Source organism: Salvelinus alpinus, chromosome 16 (assembly GCF_045679555.1).
Source record: "Salvelinus alpinus chromosome 16, SLU_Salpinus.1, whole genome shotgun sequence".
In the NCBI taxonomy this organism is placed as follows: Eukaryota; Metazoa; Chordata; class Actinopteri; order Salmoniformes; family Salmonidae; genus Salvelinus; species Salvelinus alpinus.
The window spans coordinates 33732494-33743973 of NC_092101.1; positions in this window are offsets into that span (position 1 = coordinate 33732494).

Sequence of the window (11480 nt, forward strand, 5' to 3'; positions counted from 1 at the left end):
TACAGTAGTAATCATTCTAACCTCATTCCTATACTTCTGTATAATGTCAAGTATACTTGTCCTGAGGAGTCAAAATAATGTCTTGAATATCTCTTATTTGACACCCAAACTATTTGCTTCTAAATGGCAGTATTACTTTTTGCGGATCAGAGGTGGGTGAAGGGAAAAATAGTGTGTTCTGTCTCTGCAAAGAACAGAGTGAGGTTTTCATGGGTTGCTTTGAATTCGACTTGATCCTTCAGATGTGTGTGTAGGCTACGTGCGTGCATGCGTGCGTGCGTGTGTGTGTGTGTGTGTGTGTGTGTGTGTGTGTGTGTGTGTGTGTGTGTGTGTGTGTGTGTGTGTGTGTGTGTGTGTGTGTGTGTGTGTGTGTGTGTGTGTGTTGCAAACTTCAGATCAATGGGTATGGTGTTGAAAGGAAGCAGCTGCTGTTTTCTCATTAGCCACTTAAGAAAAACAGTGCACATCTGGCCGGCCAACACACACAAACACACACATCATGGCTGCCCAGATCTCTCTAGTCCAAAGTGAAGAGTAATTTGTGTAGCATTTTCAGCAACATAAATCAGACCGTCAGAGAAGATTTCCAGTGTGATTCTGATTTGAAGAGGCAACATTACTCTCTTGGTAACCATTATCTATTGAAGTGCAGAACAAGCTGTCACCTTGTAGCTGATCCCATTTCTATCTGAATCACAGCAGATGTGCACACAGACAGAGGATAGCTAACAGAGGGAAACACTCCCAACACTAGAAAAACAGATCCTCTCTTTTACTGAAGGTGATGCGAATCTACAACTATACAAACACACACAGTTACCACCAACACAATGAAACCATAGCGAAACACCTCATTGTGTATCAGTAACCTCAGTTTTTCACAATTCCTGATATTTAATCCAAGTAAAAATTCCCTGTCTTAGGTCAGCTAGGATCACCACTTTATTTTAAGACTGTGAAATGTAAGAATAATAGTAGAGAGAATGATTTATTTCAGCTTTTATTTCTTTCATCACATTCCCAGTGGGTCAGAAGTTTACATACACTCAATTAGTATTTGGTAGCATTGCCTTTAAATTGATTAACTTGGGTCAAACGTTTCGGGTAGCCTTCCATGAGCTTCCCACAATAAGTTGGGTGAATTTTGGCCCATTCCTCCTGACAGAGCTGGTGTAACTGAGTCAGGTTTGTAGGATTGAAGTCAGGGCTTTGTGATGGCCACTCCAATACCTTGACTTTGTTGTCCTTAAGCCATTTTGCTACAACTTTGGAAGTATGCTTGGGGTCATTGTCCATTTGGAAGACCCATGTGTGACCAAGCTTTAACTTCCTGACTGATGTCTTGAGATTTTGCTTCAATATATCCACATACTTTTCCTGCCTCATGATGCCATCTATTTTGTGATGTGCACCAGTCCCTCCTGCAGCAAAGCACCCCCACAACATGATGCTGCCACCCCCGTGCTTCACGGTTGGGATGGTGTTCTTCAGCTTGCAAGCATCCCCCTTTTTCCTCCAAGCATAACGATGGTCATTATGGCCAAACAGTTGTATTTTTGTTTCATCAGACCAGAGGACATTTCTCCAAAAAGTATGATCTTTGTCCCCATGTGCAGTTGCAAAACGTAGTCTGGCTTTTTTATGGCGGTTTTGGGGCAGTGGCTTCTTCCTTGCTGTGCAGCCTTTCAGGTTATGGCGATATCGGACTCATTTTACTGTGGATATATATTATTTTGTACCTGTTTCCTCCAGCATCTTCACAAGGTCCTTTGCTGTTGTTCTGGGATGGATTTGCACTTTTCGCACCAAAGTACGTTCATCTCTAGGAGACAGAACGCGTCTCCTTCCTGAGTGGTATGACAGCTGCGTGGCCCAATGGTGTTTATACTTGCATACTACTGTTTGTACAGATGAACGTGGTACCTTCAGGCGTTTGGAAATTGCTCCGAAGGATGAACCAGACTTGTGGAGGTCTACAATTTATTTTCTGAGGTCTTGGCTGATTTCTTTTGATTTTCACATGTCAAGCAAAGAGACACTAAGTTTGAAGGTAGGCCTTGAAATACCTCCACAGGTACACCTCCAATTGACTCAAATGATGTCAATTAGCCTATCAGAAGCTTCTAAAGCCATGACATAATTTTCTGGAATTTTCCAAGCTGTTTAAAGGCACAGTCAACTTACTGTAGTGTATGTAAACTTCTGACCCACTGGAATTGTGATACAGTGAAATAATCTGTCTGTAAACAATTGTTGGGGAAATTATTTGTGTAAATCACAAAGTAGATGTCCTAACCGACTTGCCAAAACTATAGTTTGTTAACAAGAAATTTGTGGAGTGGTTGAAAAACGAGTTTTAATGACTCCAACCTAAGTGTATGTTCACTTCCAACTTGAACTGTACTTGAGATTGTCTGGGGACCAAATTAGTAACAAATACGCTATACTCGAGGCTATCTCCAACCTGATTACGTTCTGCGTGAATCTACAGAATGATTGGCTGGTGCTGCAGGCCCTTTGGCATGTTGTAACTGTAGTGTGATTAATCGATGGTGCTGGCCAATTTACCCATTGATTACTAAGTTAAAGGTTGTCCGTAGCACTCACATCTGTAGCTTTCAAAATGCTTTGAAAGGCTGGTCATGGCTCACATCCACACCAACATCCCAGACACCCTGTACCTACTCCAAATTTGCATACCTCCCCAACAAATCCTTATTCGACGCAATCTTTATTGCACTCAACACTGCCCTCGCCCACCTGGACAAGAGGAACACCTATGTGAGAATGCTGTTCATTGACTACAGCTCAGCATTCAACACCATAAGCTAAGGACCCTGGGACTGAACACCTTCTGCAACTGGATCCTGGACTTCTTGACGGACCAGCCCCAGGTGATGAGGCTAGGCAACAACACATCCATTACGCTGACCCTCAACACGGGGGCCCCTCAGGGGTGCATGCTTAATTACCTTCTGTACTCTTTGTTCACCCACGACTCGGTGGCCGTGCACGACTCCAACACCATCATACATTTTTCTGATGACACAACGGTGGTAGGCCTGGTCACCGACAACGATGAGACAGCCTATAGCGAGGAGGTCAGAAACCTAGCAGTGTGATGCCAGGACAACAACCTCTCCCTCAATGTCAGCAAGACAAAGGAGCTGATCGTGGACTACAGGAAACGGAGTGCCAATCTCACTCCATTCACATCAACAGGGCTGTAGTGGAGTGTGTATAGAGCATCAAGATCCTCAGTGTCCACATCACTTAGGCTCTATCATGGTACACACACACCAACGCAGTCGTAAAAAAGGCACAACAACGTCTCTTCCCCCTCAGGAAGCTGAAAAGATTTGGCATGGGCTCTCAGATCCTCAAAGTTCACAGCTGCACCATTGAGTGCATCTTGACTGGCTGCATCACCACTTGATATGGCCACTGCTTGGCATCCGACCGCCAGGCGCTACAGAGGGTAGTGCGAACATCACTGCGGCCGAGCTCCCTGACTTCTAGGACCTCTATACCAGGCAGTGTCAGATGAAGGCCCTAAACATTTTCAAAGACTCCAGCCACCCAAGTCATAGACTGTTCTCTCTGCTACCGCACGGCAACAGGTACCGATGCACCACGTCTGTAACCAACAGGACCCTGAAAAGCTTCTACTCTCAAGCCATAAGACTGATCAATAGTTAACCAAAAAGCTACCCAGACTATCTGCCTTGACCACTTCTGTACAATTCTTTTGGGGGGGACTCATCACATATTCTGCTGCTACTGTTTTTGATCTATCTTGCTGCTTAGTCGCTTTATTCCTAGTTATATGTACATATCTACCTCAATTACTTACTTACCACTGCACATCGACTCTATACTTGTACCCAGTGTATATAGCCAAGTTATCGTTACTCATTGTGTATTTATTATTACTTTTACGTGTTATTATTTTTCTATTATTTCACTGTTGTCTTTCTCTCTGTATCGTTGGGAAAATGTTTATTTGTCACATGCTTTGTAAACAACAGGTGTAGACTAACAATGAAATGCTTACTTACGGGCCGTAAGTAAGCATTTCATTGTTAGTCTACACCTGTTGTTTACAAAGCATGTGACAAATAAAATTGTATTTGATTTAATTTGGTCTATTGCAACATACGAACTCTGGTCAATAGTGATTTCTTTATAACAATTAGAAATCCCATCGATACTGTAAACAGGTTATGTAAGTTAACGTAAGATTGTCAGGGACTTATGAAAGCAAGAAAAGAAAAACAGTAAGAAAGTTCAGAAGAAAAGTGTACAAATAGAACAACCGGCTACGAAAAGCTGATATGCAGTGAAACTGGGACCACCTCAGACAGCAGACACCCTAACTCTAGTCTCTCGCTAGCTAATAAACCGCACCTGGGACCACCTCAGACAGCAGACACCCTAACTCTAGTCTCTCGCTAGCTAATAAACCGCACCTGGGACCACCTCAGACAGCAGACACCCTAACTCTAGTCTCTCGCTAGCTAATAAACCGCACCAGGGACCACCACAGACAGCAGACACCCTAACTCTAGTCTCTCGCTAGCTAATAAACCGCACCAGGGACCACCTCAGACAGCAGATACCCTAACTATAGTCTCTCGCTAGCTAATAAACCGCACCAGGGACCACCACAGACAGCAGACACCCTAACTCTAGATCTCTCGCTAGCTAATAAACCGCACCAGGGACCACCACAGACAGCAGACACCCTAACTCTAGTCTCTCGCTAGCTAATAAACCGCACCAGGGACCACCTCAGACAGCAGACACCCTAACTCTAGTCTCTCGCTAGCTAATAAACCGCACCAGGGACCACCACAGACAGCAGACACCCTAACTCTAGTCTCTCGCTAGCTAATAAACCGCACCAGGGACCACCACAGACAGCAGACACCCTAACTCTAGTCTCTCGCTAGCTAATAAACCGCACCAGCATGCTTTTGGAAAACCCATGAAACCCTGTATCATGTTCCGTTATTTTATATATATGTCATAATTTTGCTATATTATGACAATGACACAGTGAAAGGTGAAACTATGTAATCATTCTAATAAGTCTTTACTTACACGTGGGACCGTCCTCAGGGTGGGCATCAATGAACCGTTCTCGACAAAACATGATGTAGTCTAGTAACTGTAGCTAGCGAGGAGGGTGAGAATCGGGCGAGGAGGGGAGGCCACCTTGACGTGTCATTTTTAATTAGGCCAGATCAAAGGGTCCATAAATTCTAATTGCAGTTCCTGGGCCCCGCTGGCTCCATTCCCAGAGCAGCTGTATAGTCATACAGTACAACTACTACAATTGCAATAACAGAATCCAAACCAGGTTCTGAGAAATCAATATTATAATAATCAGACCACTAGCCAGCCAGCCCAGAGAGGAAGCCAGGAAGGATACTTGTGGTTGTAACAATATTCTCTGACAGAGAACAGTGAACAGTTTGTTCAGGATGGTGTTGCTATAAGTCTTGTGGAGATCATAGTGTCTCATTTTGGAATCCTGAGTCCTGTGTGGTGGTGTTGCGTTTGGGATTTTAAAAACCTCTGGTTGATGACAATAGCATCAAAGGATGTCTTTGTAGTTAAGAAGGGAGGTGACATCATGTGCATTATTATAGTATGTTGAAAGTGTAGGATGATATTACAGAATGTCTTGATAAAAAGATATTCAGTCACTGGTAGGACAATGGAAGCTTCCATCCCAAAAATATATTTTCTTATTAAAATGCTTTCATCAAGGTCTTACTGGATGTAATACTGTTCTTGTTCTTAGTGCCAGAGCGATTACTTATTTTTCACATCCTAATCAACACTGCTGCCCTTTCCAGGTTGTTCTGTGGAGAGCATTGTTTATTACATAATGGGGAAATCTGTCTGAAAGACCTCCCATAATGTCTGAAATGGATCTGTGTATTATCCATCTGTTTCCCCCCTGTTTTATCTATAGTATCAGTACTGATACTGCTTTGTTTTTTGTGTCCTCCAGCTCTGTACACTTTGTTACTGTCACGCCCTGACTTTAGTTATTTGTTTTCTTTATTTTTTGGTTAGGTCAGGGTGTGACAAGGGTGGTTTGTTTAGTTTTTGTATTGTCTAGGGGTTTTATCTTGTCTAGGGTTTTTGTTTATCTATGGGGATTTTGTATGTATGTTCTAAGGGTTTGTAGGTTTATGGTGGCCGAAATTGGTTCCCAATCAGAGACAGCTTTTTCTCGTTGTCTCTGACTGGGGAGCCTATTTGGGTTGCCATTTTCCATGTTGGTTTTGTGGTTAGTTGTTTTCTGTTTTGTGTTGTAGCACCTTACAGGACTGTTTCGATTTTCATTTATTCACTTTGTTATTTTGTATTTAGTGTTCAGTTTTTTTCAATAAAGCATGAACACTTACCGAGCTGCGTTTTGGTCCGATCCTTCCTGTTCATCAGACGAAGAAGATCGTTACAGTTGCCAAAGGGATTCACAGACAATCAGCATCATGGCTCAGGCAAAAATTTATTTATGCCTCTTTTGAATGAAAGGTTCTGTAGATGAAGTATGTCAACATTACCATTCCTGATATTATTATTTGTCCACTTTGGTACGAACCCAACAATTAACAGTCAGTATTGGATGGCTTTCCATGTATGAGCACAATGGTTTGAAATGTCATTATCGTCTTCCGCAGGGTTGCATCTCAAATGGCACCCTATTCCCTACATATGGAGATACAGTGCCCTTGCAACACCAGGCAGGTATTGTGTTATTTCATAGGGCTCTCCTCTCCTATCATAGAAGGCACTGCACTGCCAAGGGAGCTTGAGAAAACATTAATTGGGAGCCTGTCAGTGTGATCTTGAGAAAAAGTCTACTATTCTATCACTGCATTATCAACCAGAAGGAAGGAAGATTTGTCTGAGGCCTGTCATTGGAATAGGCTCTGTTTTTTATTAAAGATTGTTGTGTGCTATATCTCATGGTCTAGTCAATGGCAGCAGAGACATGAAATGAAAAGATCCTCCTGGCCCATCTTAAACCTTCCTCTCTCTGCAGTATAAGGTGAACATCATGCATCATCCATAGGCTGCTGTGTCCCAAATGGCACCCTATTCCCTATATATAGTGCATTACTTTTGACCAGAGCCCTGGTCAAAAGTAGTGCACTATATAGGGAATAGGGTGCCATTTGGGAACCAGCCCTGGAGGTGGAGCTCTGGCCCTACCCTGCATGTCATCAGGAGAGCTCAGCTGGAACCATCTGTGTTTCACATCACTGGGTTTTACCAAATTAAACTACCTTTACATTTTAACACAGATCCTCCGCGATACTTCTGCAATACGGATTGTATCCAGCCCTTACAGTGAGCTCACACTATTCAGCTGCATCGCTCAGTGAAATATCGGAAGCCATTGGGCGTGTTTGAGCGGATCACTTTTGTCAAGTCAGTGACCAATCATCGTTGGTCACCGCCTTTCAAAGTGTGTTGCATTATGAAGAAATACATTTTCCGACTAGTGCCTACGTATACGTCGATTGCATGAACTTTACAAAAATAATTTGATCAAAGGTCATGAAGTTTTGTCTGCAGTTGACTGCAAGTTTCTGCAGTTGCCCTTCACCAAGTTTATACTCTTTATTTTATATTATTTTATAGTACGAATAATACAATTGAACAACAATTGAACAAAGCTAAATAAAAGCAGGTAACAAAGAAATAGGTACTCCGATATTCTTAATTTAGAGATTAATCTAACTTTAGTTGTTCTACAAACATTCGGCTATAGGTTTAGATTTTTAATACATTATAAGGCTGCATGATGCGACTCTAATGATGATTTTTAAAAATTTGCTTGAGAAGGCATGAGCTCTGCTTTGTTTTTCTGCGTAGGCTGTACATACTTCATTAGTCTCTCATTCACAATTTGACAAGCACTTGATAATGCCTCAAATTTCACGGCGGCATCCCCTTTGTGGCTGTTGTGCACCTTGGCCGACAGTGCTACGGTGTGCCCTTCTCCCTGAGTACTGCGCAACCCGAAGCGCCTCTGACTCACATGGCTCTCCATCTTGTGATTAGGTCTTTCTCAGAGGCGACAAGTGAAGACATCGTGGACTCAGCTGCGCGCGTCCTTATTCAATTCCAAGGTGCATATTGTGGATATTGGAAGAACTGTCCACATTTACACTACTGTTCAAAAGTTTGGGGTCACTTAGAAATGTCCTTGTTTTTTTTAAAAACGCACATTTTTCATCAATTAAAATAACATCAAATTGATTAGAAATACAGTGTAGACATTGTTAATGTTGTAAATTACTATTGTAGCTGGAAACGACAGATTTTTTATGGATTATATATATCGGGGTACAGAGGCCCATTATCAGCAACCATCACTCCTGTGTTCCAATGGCTCGTTGTGTTAGCTAATCCAGGTTTATCATTTTAAAAGGCTAATTGATCATTTGAAAACCCTTTTGCAATTATGTTAGTGTCACGCCCTGACCTTAGATATCTCTGTTTTTATATATATTTTGGTTAGGTCAGGGTGTGACTAGGGTGGGTACGCTAGTTTGTATGTCTAGGGTTTTTGTATGTCTAGGGGTTTTGTATGTCTATGTTGGCCTGATATGGTTTATCGTTGTTTCTGATTGGGGATCATATTTAGGTAGCCTTTTTCCTCGTTTGTGTTGTGGGATCTTGTCTACGTATAGTTGCCTTAGTGCACATCTGTAGCGACACGTTTTGTTTGTGCTTTTTGTTGTTTTGTTCATGAGTTTCTCTTTATTAAATATGTGGAACTCTACTCACGCTGCGCCTTGGTCTCATCATTATGACGAACGTGACAGTTAGTTTAGCTGAAAACGGTTGTTCTGATTAAGAGAAATTGCCAAGAAATCTTCAGTTTCTTGGCAATTTCTTGCATGGAATAGCCTTAATTTCTCAGAACAAGAACAGACTGCCGAGTTTCAGCAGAAAGGTATTTGTTTCTAGCCATTTTGAGCCTATAATTGAACACACAAATGTTGATGCTCCAGATACTCAACTAGTCTAAAGAAGGCCAGTTTTATTGCTTCTTTAGTCAGGACAACAGTTTTCATCTGTGATAACATAATTGCAAAAGGGTTTTCTAATGATCAATTAGCATTTTGAAATGATTAACTTGGATTAGCTAACACAACATACCATTGGAACACTGGAAAGATGGTTGCTGATAATGGGCCTCCATACGCCTATGTAGATATTCCATAAAAAATCAGCCGTTTCCAGCTACAATAGTCATTTACAACATTAAAAATGTCTACACTGTATTTCTGATTCTGTTATTTAAATCTACTTTTTTCCCCCCTTTCAAAAACAAGGATATTTCTAAGTGACCCCAAACTTTTGAACGGTAGTGTACTTTTCATCAGCCAACTAGATGAGTAGACCTAACGAACATCAAAAGCACTAGCCTATTTCAATCTACTATCCCCCATAGTACAACAGTTGACCTATTCTACTCTGTGATAGAAATAAATTTTTCAAACATAGTCTGGGACAGTTGTGGGATTCAAAGATCCCGAATTAATACAACCACTATCATCAAAAAAATATGTTTTTACACAATGTGGCTGACGCAACAGATCAGAACATTTAGCTTAAAACCTCTTGACGCTAGGGGTAAGATTTTTTATTTTTTTAAATAACGTTCCCAAGGTAAACGGACTAGTTCTCAGGTCCAGATCGTAGAATATGCATATAATTTACAGATTAGGATAGAAAACATTCCAATGTTTCCAAAACTGTCAAAATAATGTCTGTGAGTATAACAAAACTGATTCTGCAGGCGAAAACCTGAGGAAATCTAACCCGGAAGTGATTATTATTATTATTTTTACTTCTTATGGCTGCAATCCCGGTAACGGGATCGATATGACAAAAACAAAAAAAAGTGCAGGGCGCCAAATTCAAAAAACAGAAATCTCATAATTAAAATTCCTCAGACAATCATGTGTCTTATATCATTTTAAAGGTAATCTTATTGTTAATCCCACCAAAGTGTCCGATTTCAAATAGGCTTTTCAGCGAAAGCACTACAAACGATTATGTTAGGTCACCACAAAACCACAATAAGCACAGCCATTTTTTCGAGCGAAAGATAGCTTTCACAAAACCCAGAAATAGAGATAAAATGTATCACTAACCTTTGATTATTTTCATCAGATGACACTCATAGGACTTCATGTTACACAATACATGCATGTTTTGTTTGATTAAGTTCATATTTATATGAAAAAATCTGAGTTTACGTTGACGCGTTAGATTCACTAGTTGCAAAAACATCAAGTGACTTTGCATAGCCACATCGTTTCAACAGAAATACTCATCATAAATATAGATGATAATACAAGTTATACACATGGAATTATAGATATACCTCTCCTTAATGCAACCGCTGTGTCAGATTTCAAAAAAACTTTACGGAAAAATAAAGCATTCAATAATCTGAGACGGAGCTCAGAACAATAGCCAAATTAGCCGCCATGTTGGACTCAACAGAAACCAGAAAATACATGATAAATGTTTCCTTACCTTTGATGAATTCATCAGAATGCAGTCCTAGGAATCCCAGGTCCACAATAAATGCTTGATTTGTTCGTTAATGTCCGTTATTTATGTCAAATTAGCTACTTTGGTTCGCGCCTTCGGTAAACAATTCCAAAGCCAGAAAGCGCCTCCAAATGTCCAATAGTTCCGTAACAGTCAGTAGAAACATGTCAAACGTTGTACTGAATCAATCTTTAGAATGTTGTTAACATACATCTTGAATAACGTTCCAACCGGAAAATTAAATTGACTTTAGAAGAGCGGTGGAACGGAGGTCCTCCTCATGTGAAGGCGCATGGTGAATGCGTGATCAGCCCGTGGAAGTGATTACTCATTCCTGTCTCCTTCGGCCCCCCTTCACATTAGATTCATCAGACAAATTTCTGTTGACTGTTGACATCTAGTGGAAGCCGTAGGAAGTGAAAACTCCTCAAGGACTCGCTGTGATTTCAATGAGAGCTTGTTTGAAAATTGGCACCCCCAGAAAAAATACAAATAGGAAGTGGAACTTCTCAGGTTTTTGCCTGCCATGTGAGTTCTGTTATACTCACAGACATAATTCAAACAGTTTTAGAAACTTCAGAGTGTTTTCTATCCAATATGAATAATAATATGCATATATTAGCAACTGGGAATGAGGTGCAGGCCGTTTAATATGGGCACCTCTGTGCACCTTTCATCCAAGCTACTCAATACTGCCCCTTCAGCCATAAGAAGTTAAATCTGTGTTTCCTTGCCCGTCTTTCTTCCATTTAAAGCGGTATCAACCAGATTCCTTTTCCAATGGCTTCCTCGGGCTGTGACCAGGCTTTAGACATAGTTTCAGGCTTTTATTTTGAAAAATTAGCGAGATTTTTCAAAAGTAGTCAGGTGTCCTTTGATTA